The 22,302-nt window shown below is 41.9% G+C and overlaps 4 long non-coding RNA genes across 4 annotated transcripts; 2 read left to right on the top strand and 2 right to left on the bottom strand.

The window, feature by feature from the left end:
* The first annotated feature begins 12,838 nt into the window (after positions 1–12,838).
* Positions 12,839–14,863, top strand: LOC307032445. The gene is made up of 2 exons (XR_013806257.1): positions 12,839–13,276; positions 14,140–14,863. It is a non-coding gene; the product is annotated as an uncharacterized lncRNA (long non-coding RNA).
* Positions 14,864–15,078: 215 nt separating this feature from the next.
* Positions 15,079–16,441, bottom strand: LOC307032443. The gene is made up of 2 exons (XR_013806255.1): positions 15,399–16,441; positions 15,079–15,178 (listed from the first exon to the last, which is right to left on the bottom strand). It is a non-coding gene; the product is annotated as an uncharacterized lncRNA (long non-coding RNA).
* Positions 16,442–16,454: 13 nt separating this feature from the next.
* LOC307032442 lies at positions 16,455–18,294 on the top strand. The gene is made up of 3 exons (XR_013806254.1): positions 16,455–16,509; positions 17,593–17,853; positions 17,949–18,294. It is a non-coding gene; the product is annotated as an uncharacterized lncRNA (long non-coding RNA).
* A 2,231-nt stretch (positions 18,295–20,525) lies between these two features.
* LOC307032444 lies at positions 20,526–21,533 on the bottom strand. Its single transcript, XR_013806256.1, has 4 exons — positions 21,339–21,533; positions 21,088–21,243; positions 20,910–21,002; positions 20,526–20,555 (listed from the first exon to the last, which is right to left on the bottom strand). It is a non-coding gene; the product is annotated as an uncharacterized lncRNA (long non-coding RNA).
* Positions 21,534–22,302: the final 769 nt, after the last annotated feature.

Raw genomic sequence — 22,302 nt, 5'->3', positions numbered from 1 at the left:
AGCTCTTAAAAGGGAAGATCACAATGAGACTAGGAGGTATGCATATAACAATGGCTTACCTTGCAAGCATTGGAAAGCTCTATGGTGATGGCGGACTGTTTGACATACTCACTGAGTCAGATGTGTATGCAGAGGGCACAGCCCGACAGTTGCTTCAGGGGAAGCAGCTGGCAAGAGGAATAAGGAGCATAAAGCTAGCCTCTGAGGCTCTGTTCAGGCTCTTCTGGAAATCCATGCAATCATGGCTTGAAAAGAAAGGCAAATGTCCAATAACTGGAGCACAAGAGCAACTCCTACAAGATGTACAGCATGCATTTCATGGTAATGACAAGGCCACTGCTCAACAGCTTATCGGTGAGGTGGAGACGGAACTTACTGGGATCCGGAACATTATCCAGACTTTCATAGTTGAAGGGGCTAAGCAATCAGCAACTTTTGGATATTGGTTAATGTTCCTCAAGGGTGCTGATCTGTTGCTAAGGATCCTTCGTTCAGAACGTGAAGCAGACTTTCAACTTCACCTGAATAGCATGTGTGAAGTCATCCCTTGGTTCAGAGCTGCTGGAAGAACCAATTATGCCAAGTACATGCTGGTCTACGTTGCAGAAATGAAAGCTCTTGGACATGAACAACCAGAAGCATACACATTCATGCAAGAAGGCGGGTTTGTTGTCCGCCGGTCAGAGGATCACAGCTTCAACTGTGTGGCGACTGATCAGGCACTGGAGCAAACCATTAACCGAGAAGGCAAGATTCAGGGTGGAGTTGTTGGCTTCCCATTGCGAAAGGCAGCTCTCAAAAGATGGTTGATGACAAGGCATGTGACCACAGCATACGTGGATGCCATGAAAGACCTTTGTGACACTGATGCAAAGGGCCCAAAAGCACACAAAGAACATGGAGCCTCTAGAATGGACAGAGATGAGGGAGACATACAAAAGATAATGGAAGCTGTGGAGTAGAAGCAGAACCCCTTTAACCTTGATAGTATCCCTGAGGAACTGATCAATATTGCAAGTGGTCAGGTTGCATCTGAGAAAGTTGCAAAAGAGCTGTCAAGTTTCCTCCAAGATGGTGCTGAGCAGAATGCCATCTTTATTGAACAACGCCTGGCAAAATCCCAAAAAACTAAGAGCTTCTGGGATCCTGAGAAAAGAAAACAGTGTGCAACCTTCAAAGACATGAAAACATCAGGTGGAATCAGTACTAGAAAGGTTCACATGGACTCAGATGTGCTCTTTCGAAGATTACTTGCTGTATCCAAGCAAAGAGAGGTATCCATGGAGACTGTGATGTCTCATGAACTTGCTGCTGTCCCCCCCTCTTTGTTTTATGATGATGGAAGCATGAGAAAGACAACAAAAGCCGACCTTGCTAAAAAATTGGAGTCAGTAGTTCAAAAGACACAGCAGTTGCCTAATGTTGCTGAACCATCTGCATACATCATCGATGGCATGGCTCTTCTACAGAGTCTCCCTGACTCAGGCTTTCAGACATTCAATGACCTGTGTGAATGTGTCTGGAAGAAGATCACAACACTAATGGAAAAGGAAAACAACAACTGTGTTGCTCTAGTGTTTGATAGGTATGATCATCCACACTCAATCAAAGACCTGGAAAGGCAAATAAGAGGCACCATCCAAGCAAGCAGATCTACACATGTCATCACAGGCAAAGCCAAAGTTCCTAACTACAGGAAATACCTCAAGGTCAGTGGTAACGAGGCTGCTTTATGCAGCTTTGTAAGCAACAACATAGCCAATACAGGGCCCAAGAGAATCTCCTCAGAGAACACAGTCATTTTGGCAGGTGGCTTTGAAAATGGTGAGGAGGTCAAAGTGGTCAGCAAGTCAGGTGTTGACAACTTGACAGATCTGGAGGAGGCTGACACCAGATTGGTATTAAATGCAATACATCTAGCAGAGTCTCATTCTCGGGTCGTCATCAGATGTGATGATACCGACGTACTGGTTTTGCTTGTGTATTATTCCAGCAAAGGAATGTTTGGATCCTCAATGGTGTTCATGCACTCTGGACATGGCCCAAGGGAGAGGTTTGTCCCAGTCTGTGCCATCGCAAAGAAGCTTGGTGCAGCATTTTGTGCATGTCTACCCGCATGCCACGCCCTCACAGATTGTGATACCACAAGCAGCTTGTACAGAATTGGGAAGGCTACTGTGTTTACAAGACTTAAGACCCATCTGAGTGACTTAAATGAGATGGCCAGTTTTGGACTTTCTGGAAGTCTGGAGGAGGCTATTCCTGTGTAAAGAAAGTATGCCCTCCTTCTGTATGGCCAAAAGAAAAGGGAGCATGGCCGTCCTTGCACCACCTTGGATGCGCTGAGGTACACACTAGCATCTACAACAGATTCATCAGCTGCAAATCTACCCCCAACAGAAGATGCCTTCCAGCAACATGTATTAAGAGCCATGTACCAGACCGCAGTGTGGTGTCACAGCCATGTGGCCAAGCCTCATCTCTGGAACCCAGTTGGTAGAGGGTGGAGGCTCAGAGAAGATGGGTCTATTGAACCAGTGATGTTCGTCAAAGAACCTGCACCTAAAGAAGTCAGAGACATCACCCACCTATACTGTAAGGACGGAAAGTGCAATGATAGGCTTTCCCCACTATATAGTTAGTTTGATAGGTTTATTTTTCTGCTACTTGCTTGCCCCCCCCCCCCCCCCCCTAACCTGTCTGCCTCTTTTCCCCTACTCCCCCCCTACCCGACTTGTAAAGCGACCTTGGGTTTCGTGTATTATTATTATTATTATTATTAATGATAGCAGCAAATGCCAATGTCTTTCAGTAGGCTTGACCTGCACAGAGTTTTGCTCTTGCTCTGACTGCCCAAATGTGAGCCATGTTGTTTTTGATGACAATGTGGATGAGTGATAGAGATGTGTTTAGATGCATGTATCCCCCGGCTCCCACTAGCTTAGGTTTACTTAAGTTTAGATAAGAACATTTAATTTGCATACTAAAGTTTGTTAATCCAAAAACCTGTTTCCTTGTCTCTGTGTCTCACCTTCTAGTCCCTGGCACATTTTGGCTGCAGCTGGGCATAACATTGTATAAAGAAACCATAAACGTTTAGTGACATAACTCGATGAGTAAGTAAGCTACCTTTACACAATTAGTATTGCTGGATTCAGTAGAACCACACCTTTTCAACAAGCCCTTGTGTGTGTTGCTATGGCAATCCATGTCAGGGTCACTACAAAGTAAAGAGAACATTCTACATATATTTACATTTCCGCCTATTGTAGGTATGTGTTCAAATGACTATCTCCAATTTACCTTAAGATATTGACATTCAGTCTTTTCTATAATGCAGAAGGATGTCCTGACCTCAGGTATGCCAAGTTTTAAACCTATCAGACCTTCCATTGTGAATCTACATGAGTTGTTATGCCTCAACCCCCAGACGGCCAGGCTTTATTTTTAGTTTGGGGTGTCTAACTTTATATATCAATTTCACCACTTTTGCAGTAAAATATTTTTATACAACAATCCATTTCATGTATGGGAGGCCTTAGAGATGAGGAAAAAGTAAGTTGTGTTTTGTCCTAACTCCGGGAGGGGTAACTCAACATTTTGGGGCCATTGTTTTGTCTATTTTAACGGAGCTGGATTTTTTTTTTATGAATGACTCGCGATCTACCTTCGACGTACTGGGCACCTCTGCTATAGATAGATAGATTGATGGATGGATGGGGTTATTAAGCCTACATTCTTCTGTGTGACTGTACCTGCAGTTCCTCCATGACTTCCATCACTTTCTCTCTCTCTCTTTCTCTCTGCCTGTCCTGTCTCTTCCTTACCAAAGCTGAACTTCGACTGACGTAGTCTTTTCATTATATCTGAGTCAGTGTAAAAAGAAAACAACACAATGTTATATCTTCAATGTTTTAGTCAAATTGAAATGAAAGAAAAGCATTACAACGTTTGTTAAAAGGTAATCCTTCTGACATTGGATGAATGTAAGTAACTTTAGCTCTCTAGCTAGTTTATTCAAGCAATTTAAACCAAAGTATAGCCTATAGCTGCAATATAAGTTAGTGTGCATGTTGTCGGATGTCCACTGACGAACGTAGAGCGTTCACACAGGATCTGCTGGTCATATGATGTCCTGATGAACAGAAACTAGGGCTGTCAAGTTAATGCAAAAAAAAATTAACGCCACTAATTATTTTAACGCGATTAACGCATGTGTATTTTTTGTCCTCGGCCGCCCCGTAGTTTCAGAGCGCTTCGAGTTTAAAATACCATTTACAAGCTGATGCTGACAGCCCCGCTCCTGCCGTCCGCTTGCGGCAGACCACACTTCCACGCTCACCGGCAGGCACCGACTGGCCATCGGGCCATGTTGTTAGCATCTGGTGCCAGCTAGCTGCGCTAACGGATATAAGGAGCTGTTTAAATGAAAACAGAGGAGTGACATTTTGCCGACAACTGCGCCGAGCACTTGACTTTATGCAGGCAGCCAGACAGTGGGACAAAAAATATTCCTCTAAGGTACATTTAGAACAGATACAACATTTGCGATTAATCGCGATTAACTATGGACAATCATGTGATTAATCGCGATTAAATATTTTAATCGACTGACAGCCCTAACAGAAACACAAGCAGCCCGCTGGACTCAGATCTCTAGATACCTCATCACTCCTCCGCTGCTCCGATACAAGTCCGGGCTGCGGTGGTTTGCTGATACATGTCGTCTTCTTCTGTTTGCTTTAATCAAGGCTACGTAGTTATGCAGCGACCCCATCGTCAGTAAATGGAAGTGCTACAAAGAACCCCGTTTAGTGCCGTTATTTCACAAGTTTTGTTCTGTACATAGCTCTGAAATAATTACCGAGGTCCGGACGGTGACATTAATGGTGGATACGTCCCTGGTCCCGGTGACGCACCCACTAAAAAGCCTCTGGGCGCGCCGCGACAGGTGAATATGCAGATGAGGCTTAATTACCCCACACCCTCAATGTTTTCTCCGTTCCACTTTATTTGGTAATTGATAGGACTTAATTGTCTCACCACTGTAGCTGGACCCGACCATTTAGGCGCAAGCTTTGATGAGAAGCTTTCTGATGCTTTAGAGCAGGGGTTCCCAACCTTTTTCCCCAAGAGCCCCGCCAAATGACTCCTGTTGGCCGTTGTTGTTTCAGGCTGCTTGCTTGTCCTTTTGTTGCCACCTGCTGTAATAAAGCCACTTATAACTATACCAATTCCACTCTGGTCGTGTTATTTCCCTTTGGTTCCCCTAGCCCAATAGGGAACGTAACATGTGGGGGCTCGTGTCCGGGATATTTTTAACAGAATTCCTGGGGTTATAGGTGGGTTTGTTATAGCAACAAAACATTTTTTGTAATACGTGAGGGCAGTACACCCGAGAATGGCGTCCTTCGCCTGAGAGTCGTTCTTAGTTTGGCCGTCCTATGAGGAGCTGGATCGGTGTAAGAAGGACGATTTGATAGAGATAGCGCGGCACTTCAGTCTTGTGGTAAGTCGGCAAATGTTAAAAGAAGAGTTGAAGGCATTGGTAGGGGAAGAGATGGTGAGAAGGGAATTACTAGTACTGGCTGTACCTGCTGAGCTCCCAGTGTCCAATATTCTAACTGCAGACCCATTAAGTCAGAGGCAGGCGGCGGAGTTTGTCGTTAACCAGGAAAAGAGTGATGACAGCGAGGGGGGCGAGTCGTGTGACGCACCGCTCATGCCGCCTCGTAAATGTCCACCCTCTCCTTTTGGTAGTTGTTACGGCTGCTGCCTTCCTGGTCGTCTGAGTGTTTTCAGCTGTGTGTGTTCTATGTAAATGAGCTGTGCGGTTGCCCTCCCGGCATTGGCTCCCTTCTCCTGGTCCGCCCCTGAAGATTGCGATTGGAGCACGCCGGGCCCGACGCACTCCAATCGCAGCGCACAGCCGGCGCACACCTGCTGGAGATTATTACAAAGCTTGGGGACAATCATCATTCTGGAGGCTCTGTATGTGGACAGATGCCTCTCGCTACTTGCTCTGTGTTCTGGGGTTAAACGTGTGTGATTAGTTAGAGTGTAGAGTAGCTTAGTTAGTGTTTAGAGTAGTTAGGATTTTGTGACTGTTGCCTTTAGTTTAGCTGTGTTTTGTGTAGACTCCCTCGGTTAGTTGTACCACTTTTAAAGTGAGGTTTTGTTTCGGTCTTTATTTAGAATAGTATTTATTTTCCCTGTATGTCTTTAGACTCCTTTCTTAGAGTCCTCCTTTTGTTTGGTTATTGGTCAACCGGTGCCCTTTTGGCCCTTTTGTTTGTTTCAGGCTGCTTGCCTGCCATTTTGTTTACAGCTGTTTTTAAATAAACGCTTATAATTAATACCAATTCCCCTCTGGTCGTGTTATTTCCCTTTGGTTCCCCTAGCCCAATAGGGAACGTAACACATGGGGGCTCGTCCGGGATATTAACTACTTTCCTGGGGTTATAAGTGGTTGTGTACAGCTAAAAACAATTGGGTAAGGTTGTGTGCAGTTTTAGCTGAGTATGGCAACTTTTGATTTAGAGTCTTTGTTGGTCTGTCCTTCTCATGAGCAGTTAGTTCAGTGTCGTAGAGACGACTTATATGAGATAGCGCAACATGTTGGTCTCCCACTGGCAAAACAAGTATTAAAAAAATAGTTAAAGGCTCTGGTGGTGGATGAGTTGGTGGAAAGGGGTTTTCTGGTGCTGCCTGCACAAGCTGAGCTCACTGTGCCAAATGACCGTGCTAAACCAGAGAGTAGTGGCAGCGAGGGGGGCGAGCCGTGTGAAGCACTGCTCAGGCCGCCTCGTAAATGTCCACCCTCTCCGGTTGGTAGTACAGATTCCCGGGAAGGGAATAAACTTAAAGTCCACCTCGCCCGACTTCAGTTGGAAGCAAAAGACAGGGAGCAAGACAGGCAGTTTCAGTTGGAGGTAAAGAAAATCGAGGCAGATAAGGAAGTCCAGATCCGGATGCGTCGGCTGGAACTGGACTCCCAACTGCGCGCATCCGGTGCTTTTGACTCTGCCGGAAGAAACTTGCCATCTCCACCTCCTCCACCTGCCTTTGACGTGAGTAACAACATTTCGCTAGTGCCAACATTGTGTGAGACTGAGGTGGATGCCTATTTTAGCGCATTTGAGAGCATTGCTACAGCATTGCGGTGGTCGGTTGAAGTTTGGGCTCTGATGGTAACGTGCAAATTACATGGAAAAGCTCGGGAAGCAGTTGTGGCTCTCACGTTAGAGGACAGCCTGCAGTATGACTCAGTAAAGGTTGCCATCCTCAGAGTGTACGAATTAGTTCCTGAAGCTTACCGGCAAAAGTTTAGACACTATAGGAAGAGTCCTGATCAAACGCACGTAGAGTTTGCTAGGAAAAAGGCAATGTGTTTTGCTAAGTGGATTGCTTCATGTAATGCTACCGATTATTCTGCTCTGAGGGAATTGATCATGTTGGAGGAGTTTAAAAAAAGTTTGCCTGATCACATTGTTGTTTACTTAAATGTGCAAAAAGTAAATACTCTCTCTGCTGCCGCTGTGTTAGCTGATGAGTATGTGCTGATGCATAAAACTGTGTTTTCCCCTGTCTTTACTGAGATCGCGCCGTGTGTCAGCCGCACCATTTACTCAGCCAGCAGATGTGTATAACGTAAGCAGAGAAAAGAGAGAGTGTTTTTACTGTCATAAACCTGGACATGTCATTACCAACTGTGCAGCTCTGAAACGTAAGGAACAGCGGCAGAAAATATCTCCGCCTAAAGGCATTGGTCTGGCTACACACGCACGCGCACAGGCAAGTAAACGTGACCCTGATGTCCCATTGTCTGATCTTGTGATTGTGCCTGTGTCTTAAGATAAAGCAGTGTCTGAGGAGAAGCCAGAAATTGTGGCTCCCCCTCGTGAGGATGTCATGAGACCAGCACAACACGCCGGCTCAGACAAGCCTCTAGACTTCTCGACACTCCCGGTAACCCGAGAGCGTCAGCTCGTGTATCGAATCTTAGTGTTAGTGTTGGCTCTACAACATGTTAAGATTGATGTTGGATCCAGCCTTTGGCCAATTGTGATGTGTACATGTTACGATCCATTCATATTCTGCCCCAGCGTGTCCAAGCACAACCAGCGGCTCATGCAATGGGCTCTGATTGTGCGGGACTACAACAGTAGACACCCGTCATTAAAGGGTTCAGAGAATGTGTTGGCCGATGCTTGTCCAGGTTGAGTTTGAGATGTTAGTGTGCCAGGTTGAGTTTGTGATGTTAGTGTGTCAGGTTGAGTTTGTGATGTTAGTGTGTCAGATTGAGTTTGAGATGTTAGTGTGTCAGGTTGAGTTTGAGATGTTAGTGTGTCAGGTTGAGTTTGAGATGTTAGTGTCAGGTTGAGTTTGTGATGAATGTGTGTTATTAGGAATTTCGTTAGTGTGCTTAGGTTCACAAAACCTGTGGGTTTGTGTCTTAAGGGGGGGAGTGTTACGGCTGCTGCCTTCCTGGTCGTCTGAGTGTTTTCAGCTGTGTGTGTTCTATGTAAATGAGCTGTGCGGTTGCCCTCCCGGCATTGGCTCCCATCTCCTGGTCCGCCCCTAAAGATTGCGATTGGAGCACGCCGGGCCCGACGCACTCCAATCGCAGCGCACAGCCGGCGCACACCTGCTGGAGATTATTACAAAGCTTGGGGACAATCATCATTCTGGAGGCTCTGTATGTGGACAGATGCCTCTCGCTACTTGCTCTGTGTTCTGGGGTTAAACGTGTGTGATTAGTTAGAGTGTAGAGTAGCTTAGTTAGTGTTTAGAGTAGTTAGGATTTTGTGACTGTTGCCTTTAGTTTAGCTGTGTTTTGTGTAGACTCCCTCGGTTAGTTGTACCACTTTTAAAGTGAGGTTTTGTTTCGGTCTTTATTTAGTATAGTATTTATTTTCCCTGTATGTCTTTAGACTCCTTTCTTAGAGTCCTCCTTTTTGTTTGGTTATTTGTCAACCGGTGCCCTTTTGGCCCTTTTGTTTGTTTCAGGCTGCTTGCCTGCCATTTTGTTTACAGCTGTTTTTAAATAAACGCTTATAATTGATACCAATTCCACTCTGGTCGTGTTATTTCCCTTTGGTTCCCCTAGCACGGATGGATGTTTAACCGGGGGGGAAACTAAAGAGCTTTCCCCCCCAGCTTCCCCCCTAACTTTTTGGTTCACTATGTCCACAACAACCTTCTCAAATCATTATAACAAGCAATTCATTTACCTATTTTAATTTTAAGAGTAACCTAAACCCCCTAAAATATTTGGTACGGCCCTGCGTCATGCGTAGCGTAGCACAGCGCAGCGTACACACTCCGGGTCACACAGCTGCAGAGAGAGAGAGCAATGACTGAGCTGTCCCCAGCATCTGGAGTTGAAGACCGTTACGTACCCCTCGGAACATTTTGTCCTCGTTTTGATTTAAGTCAAGACACAAAGAGTTTAATGCTCACTATTCAAAACGGCGTGTTTGTTTTGTGTTTAACGGACGTTCGCCTTTTCTGGCCGTTTCGTTAGCAAACAACACATTACACAGTGAAGTATTAAAGTAACGTGTTATAGCAGAAAGTTCAATAAGGCGTATTTCTTGTATATTCCTTTTTAAATGTCCCATTTTTAGTATAGCCTGTGATTTCTGCCTTGAGTGAAAATATTACCCATTGATAAATGTTTTTCAGAAAGTCTTGTTCCAGTTTCCAGACATCAGGAGAGGCCCATGAGTCTCTGGGTTAATCATCAATGGTTTTTGCAATTAACAGGGGAACTCCAAGGGAGATTTTCCTCAGAGATAATGCAGTTCAAGTCTCGTTAAGTTAATGGTTTATTTCCTGCAGGGTTCATAGAGAGGCCTGGAGACCATGGCCCTTCTGACCTTGTTAATAAGTGTGTTCGTTCCGAGTGGGCTGGCTTCAAGGTGAAGGGAAGTTGAGAGATGGCTTTAGGCTACGGGAGCAGTTAACTTTTGTTGGTTGACTGATTCTGTGGCCGTCATGGGACGATGACGTTTGAACAAGTTACAAGTATAGCTTTCATAAAGAAAGACATGTGACAGTCGTGTGGTGAACTGCAGGATAAAGATGTGTGTGTAAGTTAAAGATGTTTAAAGGGGAATGGGTATGCGTTCTGTCAAAGAGTCCTCTGTCATGACTCCAAATCATTGATTGGGGGACTGCCTGAGGGCAGAGGGACACACACACACCCACACACAATGTAAAGAGATGGAATCCACAACTGCTGACTCATTGCCTGGGGTCCCGCCCAGAAGTGAAACCGGCCAATGGAGAACTGCCAACTGACTGGCTAGCTCGCTCAGAAGTGAACTCGCCAATAACAAATAGCTAGGGAGGAGCAGACGATACAACTCCTCCCCACCTGTGTATAAATGTTGTGATAATTTTGATGTTCTGACTGGCCGTTCCTGAGAGGTGTCTCACGCGGTGGTAGAACTTGAGCCCGGAGTACTATGCATTTTGTCGCTGCTGTTGCAGAGTGCTCTGTATTAGTTGTTGTCATTTTTTACCATTAAAACAGGTTATTGTTTAACCCTTATCCTGGTGCTGTGAATTCCTTCTGTTATGATCTCATCAGTCATCAAGGGACGGCGCGGAGCAGAGGTGAACCTTCCACCACCACTCAATTGGGTGGTGCTCCAACAACAGTGACAGCGCTAGCTAGCTAGGTGATCGATCATTTTAATTTTGTTACAGATGTAGCACTTAATTTCAGACAGTTTGAAACGCGAGGGCCGTGATTGATACGTGATCTGCCCTCGCTCAAGGGAAAACCTCCAGCTAGACTTGAGACCGCCCCCGTGATAAATAAATGTAATTATAATGAAGCCAGCTGCAATGGATCATTGATCCACCGGGGGGTGCAGTGGGGTTCCACACTGGAGCTCATGTGAAATAAAGTCAGATACTGTACAGTACACTGGATGTACAGCGGAACTTAATGTTGTTTAGTCTAAAAAAACGAACGGGAGGAAATGCAGCCCGGCTCTCGATTTTTAATCCTAATTTAATCATCATCTTCACCACGATCATTTATGTTTATGTTTGCCGAATTGACATAAAATCACTGACAAATATGAATATACTGTATTCAACTTCATTAAAACGTTATTAACGTGCCTAAACTCAGTAATTATACGATCATGTTCTGATAATGATGATGCAATAGCTCCGCCTCTCCCCACCTCTGCTGCTCACCCCCGCGTCAAAGTAAACTGCACACTGAATTCAGATTATTTATCTTTCTCTCGATATGGACATAAACGCGAGTGAAGTCTAATCTGACAGGACGGAGACATGCAGCTCTGCTCACCTGCAGCTCCTCCCGCTGTGATGCAGCGGGGAACGGAGTAAAACACACACTTCAGTCAGATCATCGCCCTTAGCTATTTTAATTACCTCTCGAACTACCTAAACTAGTTATAAATATGTTTATTTTTACTGTCGGCCAGGTCACTCATTACTGGATCAGCTGCTGCATGAGACAGACACTGACGCTGTCCGAAGAGAGGGAGGAAAAAGAGAGGCTCCGTGTATTTTATTATTATATAGAGTCGTTATTCATTTGTTTTAAAGCTCAATAAATAACAAAGAAGACCTTTGACCGGCACTTTTTATAATTTTGTCCAGAAGATTTAAACTTTAATACACGTTGACCTCTGCCCCATGGATGTATAATAAGAACTGGATACAGCGTGGGAGGCGGGGCCTCATTCATTCCTATGAGAGTGGCTTGGCGCATGATGATAAAATGGCCCAACTTTTGAGAGAGCAAAACGTCACAGATTACCCGGCATGCCTGAGAAGTACCCGTATGTGCGCTCATAGCGCATGCGTAACTTTAACCAAAATGCAAATAATTATTGCACTGTATATATATATAAATATATATATACACAGTGCAATAAGCTTCTTAGTGCAATAAGTAGCTACAGGGACGTTAATCTAACGTCGGTAATATTAACTTTATTTAATGCAACATTTACGGTACAAGATTTAATCATACAGCCCATGTAGTATAATATTTTACAAATGAGGAATTACAGCAAACATGTGCAATATATCCATTATTACAGCTCCGTGGGATGGCAGTGAGACGATATGGGTCCGTTGTTATTGTGCATCCATGGGTAACCCTTACAAAAATGAACTATAGTATTACTATAGTATACTATAAGAGTTGTATAGTATCTTATAGTAAGTTTGTAGAGTTCTATAGTATTTTTCACCAGCTATCGTATTACTATAGTCTTTTCTGTAGTGCCATTTTACTAGCTTTAGTAGCCCTATAATATTTCAATAGTAACACTATGTATCTAGATCTTTGTAGTATTCCTATATTATTTTAAATAGTATAACTATAGTATAATATATAGTGTTTCTGTAGTATTACCATCGTATTTTTTTTGGTGTTTCTGTATTAAGACTATATTATTTTAAATAGTACTACTGTAGTATAATATTTAGTGTTTCTGTAGTTGTCTTTTGAACACACTATAGAACACTCCTATAATAGTATGATATTGTCATAATGAATGCATATTATTACCATAGTGTTTGTAGAAGTATTACACTCCTAGAATTAATGTGTCATTTTTTTTTAACTGTGTCAAAGGCAATTCAACACATTCAGTGTCATTTCTGAACTATTTTACACACACATGTGTGTACATAGAAAAAATAAAAATGCACACTGGGCTAACATTGGGCACTAACATTGGGCACTGTCCTGCCCAATCACGGTTGAGTTATTTCAAATGTATCATTTTTCAACTGTCCAACTGTCAATCAAATGTCCCAACTGCCATAGAGAGGCGAAGTCCCTCCCCTTCCGGGAGCCTCCATGGGACCCCGGAAGCGGAAAATTATACATTGAATTCAATGGAGAGAGAAAACGTATCTTTTGATCCCGTTTCAATTGTGCCACGAATGACACATATGATGTTTGTCAATTTAAAAGAACATTTTGCAAGTCAAAAAAATTAAAATGTGTCGTAAAACTGTGAAGTAACACATTTTTTTGTGTTAAGCCGCTCAGTGAACTACATGTCTCTGGTCCCGCACAATACGCGTCACCAACACAAAGATGGCCGTCACGTTGGCACATTTAACCTCATTCTTTCAGAATGAGAATAAAAGTATAAAACGAGGTGAAAATCACTACAAGTCCGGGCACGTTGAGAGCTGTACATACACGAAAGGGGAGTTAGTCGGTTCTGTAAGAGCCAGCATGCGGGACCGGCTTTACAAGGTTTCGGTGAGTAATATGAGTGCAATGTTAACAGGTTAATGTCAGTCAATAAGGAGGAGAATGAAAAAGAAGATGATGAACCACAGACCCGGCATATAATGACTGCAGTGTGCAGGGCTGTGTTAATTTATGTTACTGTTATCAATAGCATTAGTTGACTGAGAAAACCGTCAAGAAAAAAAGTTTAGCGATGTTACGAGTCGACAAGCATAATATGAACCACGGCTGTGATTGACAACCTGGACAGCCAGTCAGAAGCTAGAATGCCAACCTAGAGAGCCAATCAGAACCTAGAACGGGTGTACTGTATACGGGTTTGTATGCTGTGGATAACATTAGTGTTCACAAGAACAAGGTACACTCCCGTGTTTTGTTTTAGTTGCTCTTCAGATTGAAGCGGCCAGTTTTATATCGACTATATGTGTGATCTCCTTTTTACATCTCGTTGTGTCATTTCAGTTTATTTGCTGTGTGTAGATTCAAGGATTTTGGTTATCTTGTCAATTTGTTTGGTTATATAGGCACAGCTGTGTGTGACTCCCTCTGGTACACTGGTATGTTTTCCTAATGTAGAGAGCATTGATTAATTCATAAACTACACACTGAGTCTAGACCCTGACCAAATCCTTTTTTGTTGATCAAATGTTTTTCAAAAATGTAATACACATTTAAAAAAATACAATGTACAATCACAACCAATACAACACAAATTACAAAAAATTCAGAAAAAACAAACAACAACAATCAGACAAGAGGACAACATTTTGGAAAAATAAACCCTCCCACCCCCAGATCTGGACCATCCTTGTATTGCTCATTCAATCTATTATAGCATGTTAACAAACATGGTACTTACTTTATTTGTACAGATCTACATGGGAGAGGATGGCGCGATGCAGAGCGCTGTCTGTGGTTGTGCACGGGGGATGTACAAATGCAGCCACGCTGCAGCATTGGCAATATTTGCCATGTGGCAGATCAGCTCCACAGAAGTTGAGTGCCAGTGGAGGAAGCCTGGCACTTCAAAAGTAGTCCAGCCGGTGTCTCAACTCTACCAACAACAAGAGGAGACATACAACCCACTGGCCAGAGACATCGCCACTGAGGAAGTAGACTTGTTCAGGTCTCCACTGAGGGGCGCAGCGTGGCATGGCATGGCTTTTGTCACCTGAGCCAGAGCTGCAGCCTCAACATCAGGCCATTTTCAACGTGCCGGAGCTGGTGAAGGAGCGTGGGGGTCGGGGGCTTGAGGCAATTCTTGCCTCAATGCGACTGAGCAGAGACCATTAAGCTGCCATCCAGACAGCCACCGTAGGACAGCGGACAAATCCTCAGTGGCAGTTACACAGGCAGGGCAGGTTGACAGCCAATAATTTTGGTGCTGTGCTGAGGTCGGGACTTTCATCCACTCCATGCGCGTCCCTCATGAAGAGGGTGCTAGGGGGGTACAATTTAGACGGAGTCATGGCTGTCAACTGGGGAGTTGTAAACGAGGTGTGTTTGGCCAGTGTGTTTGGCCTTTTAAGTGTGACACATATGTAGTGATAAATGCTTCACCTGACCACTGTTCCTAAATAAAAAAAGTTTTCTGCATCGTCAGTCATTTTTTCCAAATAATTACCAATATTTCACAAATTCTTCATGTAAACTTAAGAGCACAGCTGTATGTTGAGTGTCAGCTTTGCTTGGTTCATCTTACTGGGTGGGGGGGGGGGGGGCAGCTACATGGATGTCGGTGCAGTCCACAATCATTTTGCAGTTGAAAGCAGAATGAATTTATTATTGACTCAGAATGAAGCACAACTTCATGTCATACAGTACATTGACTTTATTTGTAATTGTGTAAAAACATATGAGCATTGATTAGCAAGCAGGACCTGCAGGAACAGAGAACGGTGATGGATGGAGCTGGGGAGAGAGAAGAATAAAGAAAACAGATCAACTTTATTATCGGATATTAAAATTTCAATTTCAAAACAAGTTGCCACTCCTACAGTTTTCTAGTATGTAAAGATGATTTCACATGACCTATGCAAAATATCACACTCAATACATGTGTGTCTCTGGGGGGTGCATTGTGCCTTTGATGTATATAAATAATATACCATAACCAAATACTATCACGTACAGTGGAAATCAGGTTGCCAGAGCAGGTCAGTGTGCATGTTCCTCAGGGTCTCAGCAGTTACAGGTGAGGTAAAGACAATAAAAGAGAAACAGGTCAGTAACAACACTTTAAAGTAACAACACTGAATAATTATCTCTTTTAATAATGTTCTCTCAGTAATCACTCAACTACTGTCTTTCCAACAAACAGATTGACTCACTCTCACTGTCATCACAATGACACATGTCCAGAAGAATGTCACGCAAAGCTCCCTGCCTGCCTGCCTTCCTTCGACTCTCCCTGCACTGCTTCCTTAGCACCCGGTGGAGGGCGCAGCAGGCCACTCTTCAAATGTTTCACGAAATACTTACCATGATGACTAATCTTACTGTTTAACATTTTGGTGTACTTCATGTAATAAAATAATAACTTAATGGTAAGGCTACTAAAAATGACAAGGCTAAGTAATGTAATGCTAACTAACGTGCTCGCTACTCGTCGCTACTAGCTAGGTAGCTAACTTGACTATGTTCCATGCACAACATGTATATTACCTATGATATTACCTGATATGTCTGATCCAGCGACTCCTGGTCCTTTCATAAGACGGGAAGCGATAGAACGAGCAAGTGGTATGATCACTTTTGTGATTACAACATGGTACAAAGCACACAGGCATCTTGTAAAAGTGAATTTATTGGAGCAATCTCTTATATTTATTGGAGGGAATAAATCAGTTATGAAATCTTCTTCTTCGCTTTAATTACGAGTCGCAACCACTTGGAGCATTATCGCCTGTGACATCACATGCGCGACCCAGAATGGGATTTGGGATTTGTAGTCTTTGTAGTCGCGTATTTTTCATAGTCTTATATTTCAACAGTATTACGACAAAATGTGACTTTTTTGACATGGAAATGATTGTTTAAGATTGACAAACATCATATGTGTAGTTCGTGGCACAATTCAAACGGGATCAAAAGATACGTTTTCTCTCTCCATTGAATTCAATGTATAATTTTTCGCTTCCGGGGTCCCATGGACCGGAAGTAGATGGGCGTGACTTCGCCTCTCTATTTCACCTCTGGCTGCTGTGGAGGATGGATGTCAGCGGAGTAGAGTCTAACTCTAGGTAAGTTATACAGAAACAAAACATTTTTAACAAAGTGAGCAGATATATTGTCATAATGTGAGCAAGCTAGGGGTCTAAATACACATTTTTAAACTTAAAAAAATATGTTTTGCCAATGTTGAACAGCTAACTATTGTTTGAGTTTAGCTGCCTGGATGACAGTTATTTTCCTTTAGGCCGTTCATCTTTTTTATTATTTTTATTTTATCTTAACTTAATGTAGCTTACACTCTTTTCTGTGATCATTCTTCAATCGGCATTATATTGATAGCATTAGCAGCTATATGTTTAATGCTATCTAGCTACTTTGGCTAGGTTTCATTGTTCAGCCAGATGTGGCAAGAAAGTGCGAGTGAGGCTGCGTTGATATAGTCTCTTACAGTGCAAATACGTAACTTACTCGCACTAAAGTAATTTATTAGTAGTACGTGTACACTACAGTTGACCTGTTTCTGACTAAAACATCAGCCACTACTCTATACTTGCGAATATTATATTGTGTAGAAGGGAGATTTCATATCTGCCTCTTGTCGCTAAGGCAACTGTGTATGTGAGACGCAGCGCCACGCATGGCAGTTAGGCCTTCCCGATTTGATTGGTCGGACGGGAAGGGCCGGCGGGCTTTCCTTCCGACCTATCAAATCGTTGGAAGGGAAGGCCGGCGGGCTTTCCTTGACATGTCCCTGACACAGCGGACTGCGGGTGTAGTATAGAGTGAGTGTAGCGTGCAATACTGTGTTTCACCACACATTAATTTAGAGGGGCGCTGTTTCAGTCTTTGTAAACTACTCACTGACAACAGCGGAGAGATGTTTTTAAATACAAATAAAAAATATAAAGAAATACCCAGCCTCCAGGAGAAAACGCCACTGGAGGCTGAGCAGAATCTCCCCTGTGCTTCTCGAGAAGTTGTCTTTACGGGTGAAGTTAATTAACTTAAAATTACCATACTGCTTATAATTTATATAAGGTGTGTATTAATGGGTTTTAACTAGAAGATGATAGATGATGGCATTTAATTTAATCTGGCATAATATGATTAGTCAACATCAGGATGAATTTGTCTTTTTCTTATAATTACAGGAAGCGGGAATGAGCTGCAGGAATCTGTTAAAGTCCTAGCAAAAAGTAAATTAAAAGAAAAAACTACAGTGTCCAAAGCACAAACTATCTCCTAGAAGTAACAGGTGAATTTGGATTTGTCCTTGATAGGATTTTAAAATACAACACAGACTTCAAAGAGTTTATAGATGTTGATAGAAGTGAGAATCAGTAAGATTCCAAGTGCACTTTTCTGAAGCACCGGATCTTCAGCCTGTCCTAAGAGAAGTCTGTCAAACTCAGGTATACATGTACCATGCTTGTTAAATTGTGTTTCAAAAAATCACATAGGCCAGAACTTTACTTTGTGCTGTGCTTGCTCTTATTGTTTTGTTCAGCCAAGAACCAGTTCTTCTGAATGGCCTAACTGATCTACTTAAGAAGAAAATTCCAGAAGTATTTGATGAACTGCAAAATGACATTCTTACCGAGAAGATCAGCCTCAAACTTGTCAGAGTTTGCATCTCTGACTTGGTAGAGAGGCATGGGTTGTAAGCATTTGAATGTGAAATGTGTTTATACTGTATATAGGGGTTGGGACACTTTTTCCCTTAATTTCATTGCCCAACCATTTCTGTTTCAGGGCTGAAGTTGTTCTTGTAATTTTTTTACATTTAACTTATTCGTATTTACATTCTGTGAACAATGTATTTTATTTAGTTAATAAAGTCCCTATCTTTCAAATTGAAACTGCTCTGTCTACTAACTTTTATTTGTTGATAGCATACTTACTATAGGGATGAATACATCATTATTAAAGCTAATTAACTATAGATTCACTATAAGATCACCATAGCCAACTCTATAGTATCACTATAGTAATGTTCTGTAGTGTGTTCCAAAAAACCATAGAAATAATATAGAAAGCACCATAGTGATACTACATAAAACTCAATAGTATAGCTATAGTAATTTCCTATAGTGGCCGAAAAACCATAGAAATACTACAGGAAACACTATAGTATAACTGTAACTTCACTATAAGATCACCATAGCCAACTCTATAGTATTACTAAAGTAATTCTCTAGTGTGTCCCAAAACACCATAGAAATACTATAGCAGTTTTTTGTGGTATTTATATAGTAATTCTTAATAGTAATACTATAGTGTTTTTTCGTAAGGGAAAGATAAACGCATGTAGTGCTGAACCCGCTGAACATGTAACATGAACGTGCCGGGCGGCGCGGTCCCGTGGGTTAGATGCGCGTTCATAATGCAGAGGGATATAACTCTCAGAATAACGTTATTAGCACATTTTTACAACTTGAGGAACGAATGTTTTTTATTAGGGCTATACAAGTGTTCATACTGGGTGGTTTATTTAGTTTAAAAACAATTATCCAACGATTTACAGACCATTCTTTCCCCATGGGAAAAATGGGAAAAAGTGTTTCCGGGCCCAGCAACCTAAAGGAAGTGTAGTACCGCCGTTTGGCCACGACGAATATTCTACTCAGAATCCGGCGCACTTCCTGGGGGCTTGCTCGGCCCCCACCGCGGAGAATAAACAGAAGGGTAACCATGACAACCATGCTTCTTCGCTAATTTTATGCCACTGGTCCGTGGTCAGGCCTGGGAACCGACGGGAGACACTGGACTCAAGTGTCTGCCTCACATTGAGGGGAAGGGGCATTTCCTCTTTGCTCCCGCTCCAGTTTGTGATTCTGACCATGTTCTCATAGGTTTCAAATGGCAACATGGGCATGAACATATCCCGCTATTAGAATGCAATTTTTAAAAACATAGGGTGCTACATAACACACTTTCAGGAAAAGTCACGGACTGGGAGACTTTAATATTTTATTGAAAAAAGTTACATTGCACACACACCACATCACACAAATTGACCCGATTGGCGGTTCTAGTGTTAAATAAACTCACTAATTAATTAAACCAGTTCAATACGCATTATTCATATCATTCTTTATGATCGCAGAAAGTCTTAAAATCAGACGGCAGGCAGTTACAGGTGTGTGTGTGTGCCTTATGTGTCCATCCCTCCCATGTGAATCACACGTAGCTCTGATCACCTATGATAAATGGGCCACACCTAATCGCTGGCTATTCAGCCACAGAGCTCCCTCTATGCAAATCAAACTGTAGACGGTGTGAAAGCAGTGAGGCCTGTGAAGACACCATTGCAGTAGTCGAGTCTACTGAAGATACAAGTTTAAAAATCAGACCTGTTTTTTAAATGAAATCTGATGGCAGGCAGTTAGCTGTGATCACCTATAAGGCTTGAAGTTACTTCAGATGCTGAAATATTTTTATTTTTCAAGTATAAACATACAGTATACAACAGATATACATGCATACACATTATAACATCACATTTATGTTATTCATTTTACAAATAGGACAGAGGGTGCAGCACAAACAGTACGAAACAAATAGAGAGCTTTCTGAACATCAGCAGGAGAGGACTCTTTCAAGACACTAGTAAATACTGAAATGAACATTAAATGTCCTATTAAAATGCAAGTTTCTTCATGACACTTCCAACATAAATGGAATTCTCACTAACCTAAAACATTTTATTTTTTTAGAAACATGTCACTGTAGAGACACAAAATACTTGAACATACAAATGAACAACACCAAATTGAGCTCACTTTCTACACTCTTTGATGATCTACCTCCTACCTAGTTTGTTTTTTAGTCCATGTATTTTGGCAGAGGCTTGGTCTGGCTGTATCTTCATAACAACCCTCTGGATAAACTCAAATGAATATTTCATTTCCAGAGTATACTGAAGATTGAAGCAATATATTAGTCCAAGAAGCATCACAAAGCCACATCTTTCAGGTTGTGGAGCACAATTGTCTCCTCGACCACAACTGCCACATTGAAGATCTGCTGAGGAAAGGCATCCCATTCACCTTCGTAGCCTATGAGTAGACCAACTTGCATCCCCTTCATGGCTTCCTCGAGTGTCTCCATGAGCCTTAAAAAAGGAGAAATAAAAGTGAGCTCAGTGTACTACAAATACTTTTTCTCTACAAAGCTAATTAAGAGGTACTGCTATAAACATAGAAGCTAAAATCTACAGTTCACAGTGTAAAAGTGCCTCTCTTTTCACAGTTTGAGCTTTATATTTGTTTATATTATTTAATAGTTACGTTTTTTCGCAGTTTTTGTTTATATTAAATGTATCATTCTTTATTGCAATTATTTTTAGTTAAATTAAGGTAATTGTAAACATTACTTTTGAAGGAAACTTTGGGCACAGGGTGATTTGGGTTGATTTATGTTCAAATGTACAATTACATAAAGTAATTCAAGACAGTTATGATCTTACATCACACATCCTGATGACATTTTCCTGATTTTCACCAGACATGTAGTGTGATAGTCCCAAGAGAGCAGCAGTCCTCCTCCTCTCATTTGTGTCCTGCAGGACAACAAATGCAGTGGGATATAAACATTTGTAGCAAACAAATGGTGGCTAAATTATGGTCATCAGCATCTCCACTTACATCTTTCTCAAGGCAGTCCAAAAGGCCTTTTAGTGCCGGCTTCTTTCCAGCCCTGGATGCACCATTGTAGACCTCCAGCAATGCCAGGCCATCAAGTCCATCCAGAAACGATGAAAGCAGGTCCGTAGTGACAATTCTCTGGAACTCTGCCTGAATCTGAGGAGACACAGACATATAGAAAATATTCTACCAACAGTCTGCAACTGTGCATGTTGCCTCCTCATTGTAACTGGAAAACCTGCACAACTTACAAGTCCACTTCATCCAGTTGCAGCAAAACGGAAATCTTTGAAAATCTGTCTGTAATAGAGAACACACATTTAGGTACATTATGAAGCAGGCCTTAATAAAGTAATAAGAACTGAGAACATGACAAAGAATAAGATGCACACCATTACAACAGTCACGTTGCCCATAAACTACAAGCCTTGGCTTTCACAATTACAATATTATCCCTGAATTCATATGATAAAGACTTAAACAGTACTTCATTTAAATAAATAAACAACTTGAAATGTTCATCTTTGATTTATGAGGCAAATTCAATGTAATAAATTCATGGGATGCATGTAATAATAACAGGGAAAGGTTAGTGTGCATCCACATAGAGCATTTTTGTGTCTACGTGCATGCCAAATATATCAATGAAAAAACTATTATTTGTTTTAACCAAACTTAAAAGAAATTGTACAATGGTTGTAATTGTTGATTATTTGCTTGCAGTTATTTTCCATAGACTATTCAGTGGATTATTATAGTTTTTTTAGTAATAACTTGACTACCTCTGAAAGCAGAAGTTTAGGAAAAATTATTGTTCATGTATAAATATTATTTATTTTATTATAATATAAATATCTAACAATTACAACCATTGCACATCTTATTTATTATTGTGGGTGAACAGTAACCTTTCCCTGTGTTATAATTACATACATCCCATTAATTTATTAGATTAAATAACAATAATCTCATCAATCAAAGATCAACATTTTTAAGTGCCTTGAGCAACGACTGTTCCCGCTGCTAGAAACGGCTGATATTAAGACACTTCAGTGCGCAAGTCACAGAACGAAATGCATTGTGGGACATGTAGTTTATGGGCACCATAGTTCAATAAAATAAAATAAATATATTCCTTTCTTTTCTATAAAATATTTTCTAAAAAGCAGAAATACAAATTTGTCTCCATTTCAAGAGTGGAACATAGCATTTGTA

Source organism: Notothenia rossii, assembly GCF_949606895.1.
Source record: "Notothenia rossii genome assembly, chromosome: 3".
In the NCBI taxonomy this organism is placed as follows: Eukaryota; Metazoa; Chordata; class Actinopteri; order Perciformes; family Nototheniidae; genus Notothenia; species Notothenia rossii.
This window is presented reverse-complemented; position numbering and strand designations above follow the sequence as displayed.